Source organism: Cricetulus griseus, chromosome 6, assembly GCF_003668045.3.
Source record: "Cricetulus griseus strain 17A/GY chromosome 6, alternate assembly CriGri-PICRH-1.0, whole genome shotgun sequence".
NCBI classification, from domain to species: Eukaryota; Metazoa; Chordata; class Mammalia; order Rodentia; family Cricetidae; genus Cricetulus; species Cricetulus griseus.
In genome coordinates, this window is record NC_048599.1 from 82,234,506 (window position 1) to 82,251,670 (window position 17,165).

Below are 17,165 nucleotides of genomic sequence, written 5' to 3' on the forward strand. Positions count from 1 at the left end.
GAAGGAGCCTCTCTGTCCAAGGCTGACAGAAGCACTAATCTATGGCTGTGAATGTCAATATGTCAAAAACTGTTTGACAAAATGACTATTTCTCAGAATAACACTGGTAACTTTCCCCTACTATGGCCGATGACCTACTGAATCATGGGCTTCTGACTGAGTTCACAGTGCCAGGCATGAACTCCCACCTCAAAGCCAGTCAGTAGGACTCAAATCCAATCAGAAAGCAATTTGTTACTCCCATAACCTTCATGCCAGTATTGCACCATGTCTTCCTGGAAAGAGACTGACATATGTTCAAACTCTTAAAGTCTCTCTTGACATCCTGTCTCCTTTTCTGCTTTATGGCCACTATGAGGTAAGCAACTTTGCTCCCACACATCCCAGGGTTCCATTGTGATAATATGAGTTACCACCACCCTGGAATGATGGTTCTGGCTCACTATAAACTGAAACTGTGAGCCAAAAGCAACGTCTCCCTCTAACTTCTTCCAGACTCAAGTTGATAGCTTCTTCTTCCCCAATTATTATTGTTACATTTATTTGGATCTACAAATCAACTGATCTCAACTGAACATAGTGAGGCATGTGTGGGAATCTATGAGTGTGTTCACATGTTTATGAATCTTTGCTTGGTATTCTCGTGGGGTTTGGGAGTCAACTAGCTATCAGCACTGGTCTAGGATGACTTCGGTCAGAACAAGTAGACAGATTTCCTCTGATCTATCACCTTCTAGAATCCTGGCTTGGGGTCTAGGACAGTACACAAATCCTCTCTCTTAAGGCCTGGATGGGCACATTGCCACATCTAACATACAGTATTGATTATTCAAAACAAGAACCAAACTGTAGTTGAAGATCTGAAAAGCAAAGCAGCCAAGCCACCAGAGAGCTCTTACCTCTACCAAGGCTGGGGTGATCCTGTCCTCAATGTGGCTGGAGACTAATTGCCAGCTCTGAGACCCTGCTCCTGTCTTATATACCTCTCTAGTGCTGGGATTAAAGGTATGCCAACTGAGATCTCAACAAGTGTCTTATGTGAAGTTCTATTCTACCCTCCAGGATCTCAGGGTAGCAAACACATGGGGTTTATTGTGCAGCAGGTGGAAATATCCAGGGAGGTTGAGGCATACAAATTGTAAGTAAACTCTGGTCCACCAGAATGAAAGAGAAGTAGAATTTTCTCTTTGATATGAAATGTTCCCATCTAGATTATTGCATGAAAAAATAACTGATGTTTTTAATTTCTTCAACTGCTCTGGTGGGTTTCTGTTCCAATAGTCTACCTTTACATAACCCATATCCTGAAGCAAACAAAGATGGAGTCTCCATTCATTGAGAAAACTAAGTCAATAGATACTGCACCCTGGTAATTTGAGGTCATAAGACCTCTTCCCCCAACACACTTCAAGTCTTCATGGGGGGTGGGGAATAAAGCATGGTCTGGGTACTGCTTGTTAGGCAGATTTGGGTTAGACAGGTGAAGGGATATTGTCACTCCCCTCCAGCACTTTCAAGTAACTCATTTGGGTAGAAACTGTTGCTTTTTTCTCATCAGATGAATCTGTCACAAATCCTTAACCTTTTCCTAAAGTACTTCTAATTACGTTGCTATGGCTTTGTAGCTTAGGAACACTGAAGCTCTGGTATTGCAAGTCACTGGGCAAGATGGGCCACAACCTTCATGTCCCTCCCAGCAGTGACCTCCAAAGGCTCTGAGACACAATGGAAGCTGGCTCAAAGAACAATCAAACTGAATTTCTGAGGTAAGAGGCCCACAAATGTTGAACTTCACAGGATCATGGCAACTAAAGCACAGGATTATGTCACGCCGCTGTTGTAAAATCTTCAGAGAGTTCCTTGTGGATTTTTAAATCAAATCCAAATCCTTGAACAAGGTCTACCAGGTGGCCTTATCTCAACTCCCCCACTCCTAGGTGCTTCTTTTATTCCCTCCTTCCTCATAGTTGCTTTTTAGTATTTCTTTGTAGCTAGCACTGCTTCCTTACAGCTCTCTCTCTCTCTCTCTCTCCCTAACTAGTTTTCTCCAAATTCTTTGCCTCACTCTTATTCATGGTTCTGATCAAAGCTACAATGTCAGTAACACAAAGAAGCTATTATTGAACCCCCCTAGACTAGAATAGAGCCCTCATTTTCTCTCTCATGAGACCCTTGGTGGCACTACAGCAATTAAACTGACATGTGTGATTCCTGTCCCACGAAAGCAGCAGTAGTGAATGCTCCTTGCTGCTCTATCCCAGCCCTTGACACCGTGTAGTATACTCTAGGTGAAAGTGCTGTGAATGCAAACATAAGTAAATGAAGAGGGAGTGTGAAGGGAAAAGGGAGGGGGGACATAAGCAAACACAGAAAGGGGAAGGACAGAAAGGACCAGCTTGCTCCCTGACAGTGCAATTCACAGGTCAGCGACATCCTGGAGGCACGCTGACCACTCCTGATCCCAGAAGACCTATGTTCCTCCTTTTTCATTTCTATCTAGTTATTTCAGAGTTAACCAACTCCTTCCGTTCTCTACAGAAAACAGAACTGACTGTACTTCACCCCACAGCCCCTGATGATGGCAAACACCATGAACTGAATCAGCAGCCTGGGCTCAGGGACAAATTGCATTTGGAAATTGTATTTATGTATCAAAAAACTAATTACTGCCAAGTTCCACCTCAGTAGTGCTTGATGATTTCATTATTGGATCTAATTGCACTTCTATTCAGGATAAGGGTTTACTGTCTTTTAATTGATAACGGAAATTGAAGATACATAGGTGTGAGTTATAAAGGGCATCTTTTTTTAACTGATTTCTGACCTCATGGAAAACAAAATAACCTTGCACCACTCTCAGACCAGAATAGAAATACTTGCTTTTATTTACCCAAATTGGGTGAGTCTCTGGGGTCTGCTGGACTCAAAAGAATGAACATACTAACTCGCAGTCAGTTTTAGTGGCAAACATGAATGACATGAGCTTCTGAGCAAGGTCCTCACTTTCACAAAACATGCAACCATTAACCATTCTTTATGTGATATAAGAGAAGTGGAAGGGAAAGGGAAAGTATCAGCTCAGGACCCCAAGAGCACAAAGGAGATTTATTTGCCACAGAGGGACAGAGGTCAGAGAATAAGAGACAAACACAGGAGACAGAGAGCAAGGGAGAAGAGAAGGGGAACCAGAGAAAGGGGCATGGGTATTTGTCCTGGAGGAACAAAGGACTGCTTCTGGATACAGAAGAGAGACAGACACAGCACATAGGAAAATGGCAGTTTATAAAGGTACAAGGGGAGACCCTGTATAAGGATGGGGTGTTTAATTTTAATTGAGCATGTTAATTAGGTGAGCCAAAGGGAGCTTTTGATTGCTAGACTTTAATACTTTCGTGACTGGATTTTGGTAATCAGCCTCAGGAGAAAGAAATGACCAAATGAGGGAATAGACCTTGGTGGTTAGCTTCAGGAATGATATCTAACAGTTTTTAGTAAGGCAGAGGGAATTGGGGAGAAGGGCAAGGCCTGCCAGAGCCACCTGCTCAAGTGTGCTAGTATCCCTTCAGGAAGACACTTTGGAGATGGGTTAGTGTCACCCCATCTTGGGTCTCAGCACAGAAGAGAGGAAGCAGTGGGGGTAAGGGGTGTCGCTCAACACAAGCATAGGAGTAGGAGCAAGAGATTCTGTCTATTCACCCAGCCAGAGCCTTGCAAGGCCTCTGCTCACAATGGCTCCCACCATATTCCAACAGTAAAGCACTGAATTTTCCACACTATTTCTTATGTGTCATTCTAGAGGCAGCAAGGAGGACAGCCAGAGGGGCAGCTGAAGCAGAAAGAAAAAGAAACTGAACCCTCAAGATCTAGCAGGAAGAGCCCACCCACACCCTGAAAGACAGTATATCTGTCTGCCTTAATAATAACTTTTAGTTTTTAAAAAAATAGTCTTAGAGAAAAGAAATGTCACCAAGGGCTTCAGGGCATTTTCAAAGTGGTGGCCTTCCTGACACCTCCACAAAGGAAGAAAGGTTTTCTGGCTGACTGACATCTTGTGTGCCTCCCTCTTATGATCAAAGCCATGGTCCCCTGGCCTCTCGAATCTTTGCCTCTTTTGAGCATCTATGTTTGGCTTGTGTCTGCAGTTGAGGTCTGTGCAGCCAGTCAGTTGGAGAGAGTATGTAACCAAGATGTGCTGAGATCTGAAAGATGGCATGCTCCTTTTTAGAAGAGGATGCTTTGGGAAGGTCCACCCTTAAGTTTGACAGCTGTCTTCTTTAGGGTTCCCAATGCATGAAAAGACGCCATGACCATGGCAACTCCTATAAAGGAAAGCATTTAATTGGGACTAGCTTATAGTTTCTGAGGTTTAGTCCATTATTGTCATGGTGGGTGGTAAGCAGGCAGACATAGGGCTGGAGAAGGGGCTGGGAGTTCTACATTTTGATCCACAAGCAGCAGAAGCAACTGTGTCCCATACTGAGCAAACCTTGAGCATGAATCTCAAAGCCTACCCTGACAGTGACACATTTCCTCCAACAAGCCAATACCTATTCCAACAAGACCACACCTCCTAACAGTGCCACTCCTCATGAGGGCCATTTCTTCCAAACCACCCCAGTTTCTTAACAGGCTTTGCTTCCTGGTTCACCACAGCTTCCTCTCATCAGGGTTGCTAAAGTGGTCACTGACCCTCTGTGTCTCTTTGTCCCACTATTGATAGTTTTACTCCTCCTCATTCTCCTCCTCCTTCTCCCTCTTCTTTCTTCTCCCCCTTTTTCTCTCTGTATCTTTCTCCCTGTCCTCCCTACCCCTCTCTTTCCCTCTTCACCTTTCTCTCTCCTTCTGTACCTACCTCTTTTTCTCTTTTAGTCTATCTTTCATCCCTCTTTATTCCCCTTCTCTCCCTTTTATGTGTCTTCTCTCTCTCTCTCTCTCTCTCTCTCTCTCTCTCTCTCTCTCTCTGTCTCATTGCCTCTCCCATTTCTCTTTCTTATTGTAAAAGCAAAGCTCAGACATGCTTCCTGTTTTAGCTAAGCCACCTTTCCCCCACCTCCTAATAACCCCCCATGAACTCTGGACCCTACTTTTCCCTTTCCCCAGAGCTGCCTCCTGACTTCCTGGTACTGACATCAACTCTGTTCCATGCCTTTGTTCCTGTTCCAAAGCTAGAATGGTGACTGGCTTGATCTTGCAATCCTGACCTATTCGGTGAGCTTACAAGTTCTGTGCTCCAGTTTCATTCAGTCCTCCCCAGTGCTCCAGTTCTGCTCAGTCCTCCCCAACCTCTGGCTTTTACAGTCTTTCTACCCAACCCCTTTCCCAAGATGGCCCCTGAGCCTTGGGGCAGCAATGATATAAATTCCCATTTGTGCCTGAGCATGCCACAGACAATCATTATCTGCAATTTAATCAGTTGTGGGTTTCTGTGTCACTCACTGTCCACAGCACAAAGCCCCTTCTCTGAGGAGGTCTGAGGTCTTCATGAATCTCTGGGCATAGCTATACAGATTTAGATGATGGTTTGACAGTATGTACACTTAACAAAATAAGTTAATAATATGTTCACTCTGTTGTCATCGTGGCAGCAAAGCCATGCCCACAGGAGTGTGTATCTGGGACTCCTGATGTCACATCCTGGCAGAACAAAAGGCATGAAGTAGGCAGGCTATGTCAACTCAAGTCAGAACCCCAGTTATACACTTCCTCCAATGAGGTTCCATCTCCTAAAAAATCACCTGCCTTCCAAACACCATGCCCCCGCTGGGAACCTAGGATTCAGATACATGAGCCAATTGGAAAACATTCCAGGAAGACATCCCACTGTGACACCATAGTGAGCCCAGATCAGCAATCATGTCTTGGCCTACATGTTATGTATGTGCACCACATGTGCGCCTGATGTCTACAGAGGCCAGAGAGGCCATTAAACTGGAGTTACAGGCAGTTGTGAGCCACCATGTGGGTCCTGCAAATTGAACTTGGGTCCTCTGCAAGAGCAGCAAGTGCTGTTAGTCACCCTAGTCTTGAACCTCAGCCCCCTGAGTAGCTGTTATCATAGGCCTGGTCCACCAGACCCAGCCCAGAATTGTGTGTGTGGCTAAACTATGACAGAAGGTGAGTCCTAAAAAGGCTGCATTTCTTCTTTGACTCACCTGTTTCCTCACCGCCAAGTTAGGGAACTAAACTGGATGGGCCATGGCTTAAACTCAGGTTGTCAAGCTTGGCAGCAAGCACCCTTATCCCCTAAGCCGTCTGACATCCTCACATTGTGTTTGTTTGATTGATTGTTTGTTTGTTTGTTTGTATTTTTTGTTTTGTTTTAATAACCAGTCCTCCCAGGGTATCACTGGTGTCGTTTTTACATAGTGGATTTTCCCCAAAATGATTCACCCTCTACTTCTCCCCAGGGAAAACCAGCCACCTCACTGTCCTGATTTCCCCACTTGGTGAAATAGCTTGAAGGTTTTTCCAAGTCATACCTCTCCTCTAGATACAAGTTAAGAAACCTGGGTGCAAGTTAACTTACTGTTGCTGGAGCCGAGCTGAGAAATCTGACTTGGCCAACTCCATGGAGATCAATAAAAGCCTCTCAGAGCAAGGCTGTGGAGATGCTCAGTTGTAAAGGGCTTGCTACATGAGCATGAGGGACCTAGACCCTGAATATTAAGGCCAAGAGCATCACTCTTGTAATCTCAGCACTGGGGAGGTGAAGAGAAGCAGACCCCAGGATCTCGATGGCCAGCAAGCCTAGTTAGATCAGCAAGCCCCAGGCTAATGAGAGAGCTGTCTCAAAAACAAGGTGAATGGTCTTGGGGAATGATGCCTAAAGTTGTCCACTGCCTTACACACACACACACACACACACACACACACACACACACACACACACACACTGCCTCCCAGAGGAGACTTAATATGGACAGTGAAAATTCATTTGGAAAGGTAAGATCCACCAGTCTTCCAGAAGCCACAAACCCCACAGCTGGTGAGTATCTGTTGCAGGCGGCCACAGTAATGGTATCTCTTTCCACCAAGGATGAACTAAATTCCACAAGCCAGAGCTTCAAGCCAGAGGTCTGTGCTGATGTCTTCAGACATAATTCTATTTTGTTCATCATCTACTCCAGTCTGGTTTCCCCATCACAAAAATGAGATGCATTTAGGATACAAGGAGATCAATCAGGAAAGACTAAAACACCTTGTGTCTATAAAATACACTAAATAATCACAGCTATTATAACCTTAAAAACCCATCAGGATCTCCAAATCACTTGGGGAAAGTGTTTTGCACGTGAATATAAATCAACCATCTGCTGCTCTCCCTTAGCTTTTAAATCAGATTACTGCCAAAGTCAGACAGCAGAGAAAAGATCATTCTCAGCTTTATCATAACTTTGGGTGTCTTCACCTCACAGTTGCTCAGCTGATATTGCTCAAATACACTTTGCAGGGACAGAAAAGGGGCTCAGGAGTGCTAAGAGCATTTGCTGCTCTTGCAGAGGATCCAAGTTAGGTTTCTAGCACTCACACTGGGTAATGTACAACTACCTCTAACCCCAGCTCCAGGGGATCTAACAGTCTCTTACAGCATACACACACACACACACACACACACACACACACACACACACACACACACACAATCTTAAACTCAGGTGCACTTCAAAATTGTCTGATTTAACACCCCCCCATATCTATCTATTTCTCTCTGTCTCTCTCTGTCTCTCTCTCTCTCCCTCTCTCTCTGCTAAAAAGGTTTAGAAATTGGATTTAGATTCTCTGAAGAAACTGGTGAAATAAACAAGAAAGTACAGGGTGGCCCTCTTGGACAATAGGGGTAGGCATCTCTCTCAGGCTTTCTTAGGCTGGTACTGGAAGGCAGTGAGAGGCAGTGGAAAGAGGACTTTGGAGCTGTAAAGTATACTACCCATACTACTGTGAAGTTCTATGCCTTCAGGCCAATAGCTCATCTCTCCAATCCTTAGCTCCACATCTGGTAAATGGGATTGTGTCACTTTAGAGAAGGGCTCTTGAAAATCAGTCTAACCATCTATAAAGTACCTGTCCAAGTCCCTGCCACATGGGAGACATCTGATATGTGTTCACTTTTCTAACGCTGCCCAGCGCAACCATGAGAGGAGAAATGTATAAACCCAGCCCAATCCTCACCAGGTTCTCTCTCTTCCACCTGTCAGAGATATTTTCCTCTCAAGTTTTCTTTGAGGAGTGAGATCAGGGATATTTATACCTTATCTGCTTCCAGCTGACAAACACAGCTGAACCACATGCAGCAGAGGATCCGAGAGATGCTGAAGCTGTGCTGAGGAAAACCCGGCCAGCCCTGAAACGCAAAACAGTGTTACACCAATTATCCCTGATCCGAGCTGAGGTGCCTGGGTGCAGTGGGTAATTAGCGGCTGCCCCAGTCTCTGCACTGACATGACTGGTGCTATTTAATGTAATTACATTACAGCAAAATGATGAGTTGTCTCCTGATTGGTAGTTACAACATAATTGTGACTACACAGAATATTAACACCCTAATTGCTGGAACCTTCCAAAAGCGTTAGCTAAGCAAATGTTTCCCTTGTCTCTGGTCAGCAGAATGACAAAACTAGCCCGTTCTAGTGTAACTTCTCACCTCTGCCCTTGTTTTTCTTCATCTATCAGGACCCTCAGGTCTTTCAAGGGAATCCACTTTAACTGGAGGACTGCCTCTCACACTTTCCACCTTCTTTCCCTGTTAAAATGTGTTCTGCAAGACAGAAGACATATATTATCATTTCATTTACAAGTATTCTAGAAAGCCCTTGCTCTAAGGGAGATAGACCTAAGCTGAAATCAGGTTTGCCCGCTCCATTTCTAGGTGACTCTGTTAGTTCATTTTCTGTTGCTGTGATAAAGCACCACGAACAAAAGCAACCTAAAGGAGGAAGAGGGTATTTGGGCTCAGGGATCCAGAAGGATAAGAATCCATCCTAAGAGCCAAGAATTGGAGTAGAGCAGAGAGTCTGAGCCCCATACCAATCACCTCCCCACCTCATTCTAGTGGACTGTCCACCCCGGCCATCATCCTGTGGCTACCCATCAGAACACTTCCACCATAGCCACCTCAGCAAGCTCCCACTTGAACAAAGGCATCAAATAAATGCACATGTCCCTGCCCCAGGGTGAGAAAATCCAAGTCATGTATATTTGGGTTAATGGTACCAGAGAAGAACTTCACTACAAGACCAGCACCCTGGACCAAGTGTGTAGAAGAGTTACCTGAGTAGAATTTTGATGGTAGCTTTCAGTCTGAGGGCTCCAACAGTGACTGATGGATTTCAGTATCTCAGCCCTGTTGCCATGTTCCGGGACTCCTTCTACAAATAGCCCAACAAGCTGGTGTTCTTTGAAGTTTTCAAGTACAACCGAAGCCTGCAGAGACCAATTTAAGGTGCAACTGTAAACGGATAATGGACTTGGTGAGCAACTAGAACCCCTGGCTTGGAATGGAACGTGAATATACTCTCATGGGAACAGATGGGTTGGCCTTCCAATGGCTTTCCTGGGCCCCAAGGTCCGTATTACTGTGATGTGGGGGCTGACAAAGCCTATGGCAGGGATATCATGGAGGCTCAATCCTGTGCCTGCTTGTTTGCTGGGGTCAAGATAACAGGAACAAATGCTGAGATCGTGCCTGCCCAGTGGGAATTCCAAATAGGACCCTGTGGAGGAATCTGCACGGGAGATCATCTCTGGGTGGCCCGTTCCATCTTTCATCGTGTATGTGAAGACTTCGAGGTTATAGCAACCTTTGATCCCAAGCCCATTCCTGGGAAATATAATGGAGCAGGCTGCCATACCAACTTTAGCACCAAGGCCATGTGGGAGGAAAATGGTCTGAAGCACATCGAGGAGGCCATTAAGAAACCAAGCAAGCAGCACTAGTACCACATTCGAGCCTACGATCCCAAGGGGGCCTGAACAATGCCCGGTGTCTGACTGGGTACCATGAAATCTCCAACATCAACGACTTTTCTGCTGGCGTTGCCAACCACAGTGCCAGCATCCACATTCCCTGGACTGTCGGCCAGGAGAAGAAGTGGTTACTTTGAAGACCGCTGCCACTCTGCCAATTGTGACCCCTTTGCAGTGACAAAAGCCATTGTTCACACATGCCTTCTCAACGAGACTGACAACAAGCCCTTCCAATACAAAAACTGAGTGGACTGGACTTTGAGTGATCTTGAGCCCTTCCTAGTTGAAAGGTGAGTATCTGGGACTCAGTTTCCTTATTAGTATGTAGGGTTTCCATGCCCACTCTGCAGGAGCAGATGCTGCACAGGTAGCAGGTAGGACGCCAGTGCTTGCCACCTCTTGTCCCAGTGCTTAGGCTTAGATGCGCACACGAGTTAACAGAATGAGTTGGCTGGTCAATTTGAACATTGCTACTGATGGGGGTGGGTGGGTTTTTATTTTTTTGGTGGGAATAGAATATCACTAAACCAGGCCTTTTGATATATTAAAATTTTTAAAGCAAAAAAAGTTCAGCTTTTAATCAGCTTTTTAGGGTTTCTAACTTCACAGAATTGTCTGTTTGTTTCAGTATCTCCATCCACTTTGCTCTTAGAGCAACTGAGGACAGACAGGCCTGGAGTTAAAGCATTTGTCATTTTGTGTCCTAGTGTCTTTCTCTCTCCCATGGAGTTTTGTTTTTTCTTTTATAATAAACATCCCCCACCTCCAAGAAAATAAAAAGAATCCCTCCAAGCAGGGAGGCAGGGAAGCAGGCAGACAAGGTAGCTGGAGGGGGAAGCAGAGAGATCACATCCCTCAACCATGAACTCGAAGTATGTACTTCCTCTAGCAAGTCCCAGTGTCACCAACTGGGAACCATGCGTTCAAATACCTGAGCCTATGTGAGACTCTTCTCATTCAAACCCTCCCTGTGACCTTGGCCAATCTCTTAACCTCATCAAGTCATAGTTTCCTCATCTTTCAATGGAGATTATAGCAGCCACTCCTTGCACTACTGTACTGACTAACATGGTCACAGAAGTAGTGTTAGTTGAATTCTGGGATGGACAAAATTAGGTATTGTTCCCAGAATTATTTCTATTTTTACTGTGCAAATGGAAAATTTTGAGTTAAGTCAACCAAGGTTATTATTCAACGGGCTAGTGTTTGAGAAAGAAGAGGTTTATGCTAATTTCTTAAGTCATATTGAAATACTTGGCTACTTAGGAGAACGCATAGCAAGGTGGCATGATGCATTGCATTAGTTACTGTTGCTGTAAAAAAGCACCACAACGTAAAGTGTTGTGCCAGAATTTATTTTGGCTTTCAGTTCCAAAGGGAGAGTCTGTAATGGCAGGGGAAGATGGCAGCAGACAGCTGGAGCAGGGAGCTGAAAAATCACATCTTCACCACAAACATGAAGCAGAGAGGGGCCTGGAAGTGGAATGGAGCTGTAAATACTCAAAGCCCACCTCCAATGATGCACCTCCTCCAGCAAGGGGTCAACACACTCTCCAAACAGTGCCACCAACGGAGGGTCAAGTATTCAAATGCCTAAGCCTATGAGGGACACCTTTTATCCAAACCGTCACATGCTTACATAGCCAAGTCAGACAATCCAGGTCCAAATTCCAATTTTGACACTTATGACCTTAGGCAAGTAAATGAACTCATGTATGCCATGTTCATCATCTACAAAATGGAATCACAATAAACTATACTTAAGTTAAATCCTATAAATCCAATAGTGGCAGGTATGTTGAAAGCACCCAGTAAGTATTGGTGCTATTATAACTATTCTTTTGTTGTCTACTAATCTAGCTGTGTCTTCACAAAAGAAACAGAGGACAAAAATCACTGGATGGAGATCCATCCCGTTGCTTCTGGAAAGCCACAACTGCAAACCTGTAGGGAAAAATGGAAGGTTTCCCATCTTAGGGAGACAGTTACTAAGAGTCAATATGAAAATAAAAAACAGCATTCCAAAATCTCACCAGTAGTGTAAAAGTGTTAGCAATGTCTGTTTGAGGCCTTGGGCCATTTTGTAGGAGGGCCTCATCTCCAGCAATGGAAAACCAGGATATGAGCCATGAAGAAACTCAGCAGGAAGAAAGATGATACAATTTTGAAACTCAAGGATTGGAAAAGTAGTTAAACTATACCAGGGCAAGGCTCCTTTGCAGATGGGACCAACCCAGTGAAATGCTCTAGACTAGCCTTTCCTGACTTATGTTTGGGTAAGTGGCTGAAATTGAAAAGCCAAAGTTCCCCTCTTAAGTTGTCTCAGAGGTGAATAGGTATCAAGATGAAATCAAATGTGTTAGATGAAGAGCTGGGTTACTCACTCGCTGTGTTCCATCACTTTCTCCATCCAGCAGCCATTTTTTGATAGCATATTACTCCCGCTCCTACTCTTCACATACAAACTCCAACCACAGGGTCTATGGGAAGGGAGCTAAGCTTTTGTGCTTACCTGTGTTGATCAGCTGGTCCTAGACTGGGTTCCAGAACCAGGCAGGGCTAATAATAATATCCTGTCCTCCAGCCTAAAACTGACTGGCTCAGAGGAGGCCACCTGACTCCTTCCATCATATCTAGGCAACCAGAAAATTCCCAGGGATTGAGGACATGGAGTATGAGATCAATACCTTGTCACTGGAGGGACTGCAAGATATAAAACAGTGCCACCAATGGCATGTGGAAAGCAGGGCAAGCTTCTGAATGAAAAGATTTGGTCCCTCTTGCCAAAACAAAACACCCACCACAGGAGCAGTGTACACTTGTGGTCCCATCACTGATGAAGCTGAGGCAAGAGGATCACAGGACCAAGTCTAACCTAGGTCATATAGCAAGATCCTCTCACAGACAAAATAGAAAAAAGAGAGGGGAGGAAAGGGGGAGAATGGGAAAAGAAGGGATGGGGCTATGGACATTCCAGTCCTTGTTCTGGTCCAGATTTGTATGATCTAGTTAGCCAACTTCCCTGAGATCCTACAATCAGAAATTCTCCTAACAAATTGTTCTTTTTGACTCCTGTAAGCAAAAGAATTGTGAATGGCATTTTCCTAAATCCTGAGTAAAAGCATACTAACATCTTTAAAATTGTATGAAGTTGATGTTGGAGCAATGGCTCAGTAGGTAAAAGCACTGGCTGCTCTTGGAGAGGCTCCAAGAGGTTCCCAGCACCAGAACTGCAGCTCACAATCTGTAGCTCCAATTCTAGGAAATCTGACACCCTCTTCTGGCCTTCACAGGCACAGCACACAGGTGGTATACACACATACATATAATACACTCATCCAAAGAAAATACTTTTTAACCTTTTTTTAGGCTATACATAGATAAGCATTGACTCCACATCAGAACCCTTCTCTCGGAGGTGAGATGGTCCAGTAAATAAAGATGCTTGCCTACAAGTCGGATGACGGAGGGACCAGCCACTTGGTAAAAGAAAAGAACTGACTCCCACAAAATGTCCTTTTATTTTCACATGTACACCATAGCATACTCATCAAACACACACACACACACACACACACACACACACACACACACACACACACACCAAAAATAAATAAAATGTAATTTAAATATCAAAACATCTTAGCTGCTTTTACAAAAGAAGAAATGGTGAACTATGCCTACAGTGAAAGTCACTAGGGACCAGAAGAGTTCCAGGCTTTCTCTACAGTCCTGAATTAGTCACTTGAGCAGCCCCTTTAGTCTCTTCTCTAATTCAGACTTTGCCCATTTATGAAATTAAAGTGTTGGATGACAAGGCTTTACAGACCCATTCAAACCAGAAAATTCTAGATTTAAGTTTCACTCTCTCGCCGGGCGTTGGTGGCACACGCCTTTAATCCCAGCACTCGGGAGGCAGAGGCAGGCGGATCTCTGTGAGTTCCAGACCAGCCTGGTCTACAAGAGCTAGTTCCAGGACAGCCAGGGTTACACAGAGAAACACTGTCTCGAAAAGCCAAAAAAAAAAAAAAAAAAAAAAGTTTCACTCTCTCAAAGTCAATTGCTTCTGAGCTATCAAGATTCACTGGTGTTTGTCTGGCCTGGATTGCTTTCCAAATTCCTCCCTCCTAGTCTCTTTTAGTTCAGACTGGAAACCGACAAACACTGTGCTGGCCTCTGCGCCACTCTCAGCCTTTCTTCAATTAAACCAGTGCTTCCTGGAAACCAGCCTGGCAGCAGAGAGAGAATTAGCAAGTGTTACTGGACGCCATGATTAGACTAGCATGATAAGAACAGCACACATGGATGGCTTCTCTAGAGAGGAGTTTAACTGGGGGGGGTAAGAAGACACGATGCCTATGAGAAGAGGGTGCAGAGCCTAGCCTGGGGTACTCACTCACTGATAGTCTTTGGTAGAGGCACTTGGAATGCACTCATACCAATCTGTAGGGAGCAGATGTCACCAGGAGCTTGGAGCTGGGATGTGATCCAAGGTTGAAGAAAGAGTCAGGAAAAACCTTAGTGACAAATCAATGGAGCCAGCAGCCCTGTCAGCACTAAGATGGCATGCCTGCTTCCTGCCTTTGCAGCCAGCTTTGCCATGTTTGAGATGAGTTGGAAGGGAGGAGTAAAGGATGAAGGTGCCAAGCAAGGAGACAGCGGCTGGCCTGCCATGGTAGAAAAGCATGTTTAATCACAGCAGTGTACTTTCTCTTACCCACCAATGGTGGAGGGACGTGCCTAATGAAGTTCCTGCTCGGCTGACTGAATTCATGTTTTCCGGGTAGCAGGCTTGTAAATGCAGCATGTTGTGTGCTCACATGTTTACTGAAGCTGCGCCGTGGAGACAGACCCCACAGTTAGTTCATCATATCTAGCTGAGGACTGAAAGTCAACTAACCAAGGTGAATGGGCTGTGGTTGTATGACCACCCCAGGCAGGAGAGAGTACTAACAAAATTAAAAGAAAAACATGGCAACCACAGGACAATAAAGATGAGAACTGTCTACAGCAGGCAAAAAAGTAACAACAGACACATAAAGCCACTCATGTCCTGGCCTGCCACCCCTGCCGTCCCATGTCCAATGTCACAGCCCATTCTTGCCCTCCTCACCTTCAGACCCACGCTCATCACAAATCACAGACTTTAAAGTTATGCTTAATAGCTTCACTCAATGGTGCAGCTTCTATAGTCATGGGATCCCAGAGTGCCTTTGCTTCCTGTCACTTACAAGGGCCAATGAGAGCAGGCGGGAATTGAATCTACTTTATAGATGGGAATTGAATCTACTGCATTCCAAGGGCTGGCAATCTGAGAAAACAATGGATTGACAGCCTAAAAATCTGTCTTCCATCTCATCCAAAGCTGACACACTATATAGGGGGTAGGATTAGAGAGGGACAAGACAGACGATCATTCCAGAGCTCCCACCTCCCCGACCCTGTGTCCTGGGGGTCAGCCATCATTCTGAGACTTGTGATGCCTGTGCCTCTCTGGGTGTCATCCATTTCACCTTCCCTTCATCACTCTGTGGATGTCTAAACTTGGGCACTTAATGAAATACAGAGTCAACCTTGTACTCCCCTGGGGCATCTAGGCTGGGAGGGGGGTTAATTCAGAACAAACAGACCACCAGCTGAGGTAGTCTAACTTCCATATGAAAGAAAGTGTGTCTTTGTGAGAGTGCTCATCAATACTATGATCAAATGTGTTGTTGGGTTTTTTGGAGGTGTTTTGTTTTGTTTTGTTTTCAGAAGTGTTTTTTGAAGAGCAGGTAGTCTCTTAGCAGACGAGCTTACCTGCATCCTCTGCACCCCACTTCCAAAGGCTTCAGCTGCTGCCTTCGGCATCTGAATCAGTTGGGGATGTGCATGCTTCAGGCAGTGAGGGAGCCGGGCTGCCAAATTACAGAGCAAGGAGCACTTTACGGTGGTGGGAGGGGTGAGAGAGGAGAAAGCTAACTAATAGCTTGCAAGCATGTCTTCAAAAGAGTGTGTTAACCAAACAAGCTGCCATCCCCTAATCCCTCCCACTCCTGCCTGAATGTACACTAATTGAAAATTAAGTTTTCAATTTGAAACCATTTTCTAATTCTGTCTCATTCAGGAGCAGTTAGAGCCCCGGTGTTCTGCTGAATTCCCAACGTGCTTTGCCTGTACTCCCTTAGGAAACCAACAAAAGAGGCTTGTCAACACCTGACTGAGAGCAGCAGGTGGGGAGGCAAGAGTCATGGGTGAGTGCCAAAAACAAGAGGCCTGACCCTCCTCAGGGTCCCGCTGACCTGGACTCAACAGGGCATGTGCTCTCCTGTCCTCAGTTCACCCGGGTCACCAGAGCTGCAGCACAGTAAATGGAATTCTCGCCATCACCATCCTGTGTCCAATAGCTTAAAATAGCCCCAGGGCAATAAGAAGGACTTCCTAGTGGTCAGGTTAATGATGGAGCCCTGATCCTTACAGCTCACTAGCTCTGGTGAATGACCTACTTTAAAACAAAAGTAAAACATCTTAATAGGTGATAGGGAACAAGTTTCTTTGGACTCTGATATTGAAGGGACCAGCCCCCCATTTCAGCAGCCATGACAGTAACACGTGCTCGCTATGACCTTGCCTTAGTCACTAGAGGTTAGGTGCCTGCCTTGTGACAAGGAACCAATCAGAAGTTAGCTGGTGGTGCTATGCTTTACAACTCTGGGTGTACTTTATGGACAAGCGCACAGTAATGAAGAGCTGAGAATAGCAACCACCTGGGAGGGCCTATGGGCCATAACAACCAGTTGGCCAATCAACACAGAGCAAGCCCTCCAAGCCTGGAGGCACACCAATCCTGAGCCTGTGCGTACCCCTAGATACTCCCCTTATGCTGCCCTACAAGATCTCTAAGCAGCCCCTAGGAGCTGTCTTTGCTAGCCATCCGCCATGGCAGGTGGGTGAAAGACCCTAGCTAATATAGGGTTAGCTCGTTAAATTACAATAAAGCCTCATGCAGTTTGCATCAAGCTCTTGAATCTGCCTGGTGATTGGGGTGACCTCAGTCGTGGCCTGGGACCCTGGATACCTGAGTTTTTCCCGGGGGTCTAACAATATGTAAAACTCAGGGTGGGGGCAGGGGGGGCAATTATGTTAGTTACTTTTCTCATTGCTATGAACAAATGCCTGACCAAGGGCAACTTAATGGAGCAAAGTTTGCTTTGGCTTACGGT

General features: G+C 45.3%; 1 pseudogene; it reads left to right on the plus strand.

The window, feature by feature from the left end:
* The first annotated feature begins 6,915 nt into the window (after positions 1-6,915).
* Positions 6,916-10,224, plus strand: LOC100759200 (annotated as a pseudogene).
* Positions 10,225-17,165: the final 6,941 nt, after the last annotated feature.